Here is a 6,000-nt window from a genome sequence, read left to right on the forward strand (position 1 = left end):
CAGCCAGTTGAGCCTCACCATGGATTGCGCAATGACTCCGCTAACTGCTGGCTGCTGTGCAGTGAGACCGTATTGCTATATGAATTATATTATACATTTCCATAGTTTATTTAGCTGAGGTATATAATGTACAGTGTATTTTGTCAACAACTGTATGTGTGTAACGTATTTCTTGTGCTGGGCAATTATTAAACGGCTGCGAAGACGCACTATGTGAGGCACCTGTTCTCCGGCCTCCTGGTGGTAGAGAGCGCTAGTGATCCCAATGATCATTCTTGCACTACTCGGCTAGGCCTGCATGGGGACATTTGAAGCCGGTATGTTTTAAAGTTGTCGTTTGCCTGCATATCGTAAAAACAACCGTCCAACATTTTACAACTAATTGTAAACTAATAGGTGCCGACCATCAGGGCCGAGTTGCGACGAAAGAGTGTGTCGATGTTGAGATATTAAGCCGAGTTGGTAAGTGAATTTGTTTGCTAATAGTAGCTACTAGCCGTACCCATGTGTTTTCTATGGGGGGTTAGCATCGGGTTTTAATCCCGTTTCCTCCAATGTTTCTGATCTGATTGAATTTATATTATGTCAAGTCTCTATTTTGGGTACTTAAATACGGTGACTGAGTATTTTTGCGTTTTAAGGCCATCTGCATTTTTTATGCTACAGTAAAGACAATGAATGAACACGGCCGCTGGAGTGCGGTTACACCTGTAATAGTGACAACACTGTGTACTGTTGTGTTTGTTATTTTGTACATACATGTGATTATTTAATATTGTTAATGTTAGCAGTATTATCGCTAATAATGATAATAATAAGTGTGATTTATTTATACTATACTATACTCTAATAGCTAAAGTACCTGCTACATTAAGTTAAAGTACCAATGATTGTCACACACACACTAGGTGTGGTGAAATTTGTCCTCTGCATTTGACCCATCCCCTTGATCACCCCCTGGGAGTTGAGGGGTGCAGTGAGCAGCAGCGGCCGGGAATCATTTTTGGTGATTTAACCCCCAATTCCAACCCTCAATGCTGAGTGCCAAGCAGGGAAGAATGCTGATATGAGCTTTTAAACATAACCCGTTAACTGCTGCCAATCAAATGGTGAATAAGATACTCTATAGGGTTCATATGTTCATAAATTTGACTGTGATGAAGTCAGTGCCTCACCAGCCATGAACCTCACCGCACGTCACTGGCTTATCTTTATATTATAAGGGGGCGGCATGGCGTAATGGGTAGAGCAGCCGTGCCAGAAACCTGAGGGTTGCAGGTTTGCTTCCCACCTATTGACATCCAAATCGCAGCCGTTGTGTCCTTGGGCAGGACACTTCACCCTTTGCCCCCGGTGCCGCTCACACCGGTGAATGAATGATGAATGAATGATTGGTGGTGGTCGGAGGGGCCGTAGGCGCAAACTGGCAGCCACGCTTCCGTCAGTCTACCCCAGGTCAGCTGTGGTTACTGATGTAGCTTACCACCACCAGGTGTGAATGAATGATGGGTTCCCACTTCTCTGTGAGCGCTTTGAGTATATAACAATAGAAAAGCGCGATATAATTCTAATCCATTATTATTATTATTATTATTATATTCGATTTTGTACGCGGCCTAGATTTGCCTTGCGCAGAGGACACATGAGCAGTGTGCAATTGCACAGGTGCTTACCTTAAAGGGAACGTTGCTTGAGAGGTAATCAAGAAGAATGAAAGAGTGCCAGATTTTAGGAAAGAAGACAAAAAAAAGGAGCACACACTCCTGTCAAAGAACGTACGAGTTTGCAGTGATCACTTTGCTTAAGGATTATTTGATTTAGTTTTAACTTGACTTATTTACCATTGAATTAGGATCTTGGTATTATTTGCGTTTCTTAAAACACATTTTTGCTACAAGTGTTTTGTAAAAGCACCAGCTCGGTGATTATGAATCCATCCATTTTCTACCGCTTATTCCCTTTGGGGTGGCGGGGCGCTGGTGCCTATCTCAGCTACAATCAGGCAGAAGGTGGGTTACACCCTGGACAAGTCGGCACCTCATCGCAGGTAATTATAAATAAAAGAAAGCAAACGTGAGCAAAACCTAAGTGTTCAGCTTTTGCTAAAGGCAGCCAATAAATGAAGCTTTCAGCACATACACAACGTTGACATGCGGCCCGTTAAGCTTTTCAATCTGGCCCGTCGGACATTTCCAAATAATTTTTTTAAGATCTTTAAGATGGAAAGTGGGGCTGCACGGTGAAAGAGGGGTTAGTGCGTCTGCCTCACAATACGAAGGTCCTGCAGTCCTGGATTCAATCCCAGGCTCGGGATCTTTCTGTGTGGAGTTTGCATGTTCTCCCCGTGAATGCGTGGGTTCCCTCCGGGTACTCCGGCTTCCTCCCACTCCCAAAGACATGCATCTGGGGATAGGTTGATTGGCAACACTAAATTGGCCCTAGTGTGTGAATGTGAGTGTGAATGTTGTCTGTCTATCTGTGTTGGCCCTGCGATGAGGTGGCGACTTGTCCAGGGTGTCCCCCGCCTTCCGCTTGATTGTAGCTGAGATAGGCGCCAGCGCCCCCCGTGACTCCAAAAAGGGAATAAGTGGTAGAAAATGGATGGCTGGAAGATAGAAAGTGTAGCTGTCATTTTCTAATGACCGTAAGTCTTCAACTATACTAAGTCTTTCAATGGTTGGAATCTGCGTTTTTGTATGATATACGAGTTACTATGGTAATCCAATTAGTTACTATGGTCATCTAATTAGGTATTATGGTAATATAAGTCACAGCAGTTCAGACGAGGCCCCAAGCAGTGTGGAGATTTTCACAACAAAGTTTTAAAGCTTAGTGATATCCCAGATATATCCGATAGTAAATAAATGATAAATGGGTTGTACTTGTATAGCGCTTTTCTACCTTCAAGGTACTCAAAGCGCTTTGACACTACTTCCACATTTACCCATTCACACACGCATTCACACACTGATGGAGGGAGCTGCCATGCAAGGCGCCAACCAGCACCCATCAGGAGCAAGGGTGAAGTGTCTTGCTCAGGACACAACGGACGTGACGAGGTTGGTACTAGGTGGGAATTGAACCAGGGACCCTCAGGTTGTGCACGGCCACTCTCCCCACTGCGCCACGCCGTCCCTAGTAGGTGGTTTTTTTTTGTAATGTTTGTTTGTTTCGCTGTTTGTTGCATTTTTGTTGTGTTTCACTTTATTGTAAAATATATAGATCGAGAGGGGGTGTGATAATCATATGTTCTCAATATTCAGTGTTTTATCCTTCATAGTTAATATTGTAAAACCCACTGTGGCGAGGCGGAGCTGTCGGTTCGACAGGCAGGGCACGCTGGAGCCCGGCCCAAGATGGCGGCTACAGCGAGCGAGCGGCGAGGCGGGGCGCACCGGGAGCGAAGCCTCAATCAAGATCAGGTGCGTAGATCACGCACCTGGGGACAATCATATAATCCCCTCACACTGGTTAAAAGGGCGGCAGCCGTGAATGTCAGACAGAGAAGCGGAGAGACTGGAAGAAGCAGGAGTGCAGCTGACGCAAAGGGAGAGAAGAGAAGAGTCGAAGACAGACAACGAGCGAGCGGAAAAGAGGAGCGGAAAGGCGACCTGAACTGAGGTGTTTATTAAAAAATAAACAAAGTCAAACTGCTCGAAGTCATGTCCTTCCTTGGTGGTCCTGGGAACCCGCAAGACGACGGTTTGAGACTGTCACACCCACATTCTTTATTTTCATGTACATTCTGATTGTCTCATTCAGTAAAAAAAAGTAAAATTTATTTTTGTTTCTTACAGGTGGTCTGTCATAACTTTTATAGCTTTCAAACAGACGTTATTGTGCGGTTTTGTATTTGTGTTCCTAAAAATCAGATATACCGGCCCCCAGACACATTTTCTTCTCTAAACGTGGCCTCCCGAGTCAAAATAATTGCCCATGCCTGATTTATGGTTATATTTTGATAAAGACAAGGAGAAACATGCATATTTTTTAAACGACAAAAACAAAGAAACAAACATGGCTGTAAACCAGGGGTCTCAAACTCAATTTACCTGGGGGCCACTGGAAGCAAAGCCTGGGTGAGGCTCGGCCGCAAGAAAATATTTCTGAAATTCTTTTTTGCATACTCCTCATCATGGAATATATTTGTAATTAGCTGACGCACAGAGAATAATGTTATTTTTGCAATGTGTGTCATCCCGCTTTTCCTCCCTACAGCAACACGGCGGTCGGCGGATAATAGCCGGGAAAGTACCGGGATAGCGAGTGTAAAAAAGTGAAGGCTCCTGGAGTGTTAGCCGGTGTCATATAGAAGTACCGTATTTCCTTGAATTGCCGCCGGGTATATAGTATGTGCCTGCCTAGAATTAACGCCGGGTCAAACTCGTTTCGCAAAATATTATTTTTATTAGCGCATGTCTAGAAACTCGTTTCGCAAAATAATTAGCATATGCCTAAAATTTCCGCCGGGTCAAACTCGTCACGTCACGAGTGACACTTCACCTGTCATCATTTTCAAAATGGAGGAGGCTGATTTCAATCATTTGAAATCGCATGAAGGGAAGAAGATTAAGAGCTATTCAGTAGGATTTAAGGTCCAAGCTATTGAATATGCTAAAAAGAACAGTAAGCAGCTATGTTTTATTAATATACCGTTGCTGCGTGTGTCAAATATAAGTCATTAAATGACTCCCGCCTCCTGGTGGTAGAGGGCGCTAGTGATCCTTCTTGCGACAACTCGGCTGCAGAAGAAGTGACCACAAGCAGCAAGAGTGAGCAGCGATCGTTTATTTTTTCCTCTCGCTTGCACTTTAAACATGGAGGATTACATATTTATAATAAAACAGTTTTTTAAACTGGACTTTCAATCGAAGCAGGAGGTAATAAAGGAAGATCTCCATCGAAACAGAGAGACTTTTAAAACTGAAGAAAGATAAGGAAGACTTCTATAAAGAAGTTATCGATGCTTTTGATTAGAAGGAGCTGCGCATGGACTTCATTCATAAGTAAAGGTAAGACCATAATAACGTTTTTTTTATTAAATGTGCTTTTCATGATGGTATCCTTACATCACACTCAAGTGCAGGCCTAAATTTACCGCATGCCTTATGTAAACGCCGGAGTGAGAAGAGGTTTTAAACTAATTAGCGCCCCGGCGGGAATTCAAGGAAATACAGCATATGTAGTGTTCATTGTGTGAAAATTAAACAAAAAAAACAAATAAAAATTTGAAATGGTCCAGGTTATCGGGGACTGTTATTACTGATGGACAGGTGTCGCAGTGTGACTGCACGTAAGAAAACCCTCGTCTCCATGGCAACGTCTGTCGCTTTCAGTCACTTGCCCCTTTTCCAGTAACGCACGGGTAGGCAACCCAGAATCTTGAAAGAGCCATTTGGACCCAAATAACCCAACACTGTCAAGCACCATTCATATAAAACTTTCGGGCCGCACCAACATTAAACTTTCATACTAAGGTGGGGGCCGCAAAATAACGTCTCGCGGGCCGCAATTGCACCCCTGCTGTAGAAGCAAATTATGAAATGCAACCTAACCCGAGCAAAAACAATGCATATTCATCCAGGAGAGTCTTGATACTAATTTCCTTGACCCAGCCACACACAAAGAAGTTGTACACCTCCATGCTTTCCCAAGTTTTCATCGGGTTTGTCCTGTAGAATGACGATAAGACAAGATAGTTCGACGCCTCTGGGAACGCGACCGACAAACAATCCTTCATATCACTCCACAAATCTTATTTTGATAAAGTATAGGGATAGATTCCATAGCATAGTTTGGATTTTTTTTTTGTTATCAGCTTTTAAATCTCTTTAAAGCGGTATAGCTCGGTTGGTACAGTGGCCATGGCAGCAACTTGAGGGTTCCAAGTTCGATCCCTGCTTTCCGCCATCCTAGTCACTACCGTTGTGTCCTTGGGCAAGGCACTTTACCCACCTGCTCCCAGTGCCACCCACACTGGTTTAAATGTAACTTAGATAT

This window comes from Nerophis ophidion, linkage group LG01, assembly GCF_033978795.1.
Source record: "Nerophis ophidion isolate RoL-2023_Sa linkage group LG01, RoL_Noph_v1.0, whole genome shotgun sequence".
NCBI lineage: Eukaryota > Metazoa > Chordata > Actinopteri > Syngnathiformes > Syngnathidae > Nerophis > Nerophis ophidion.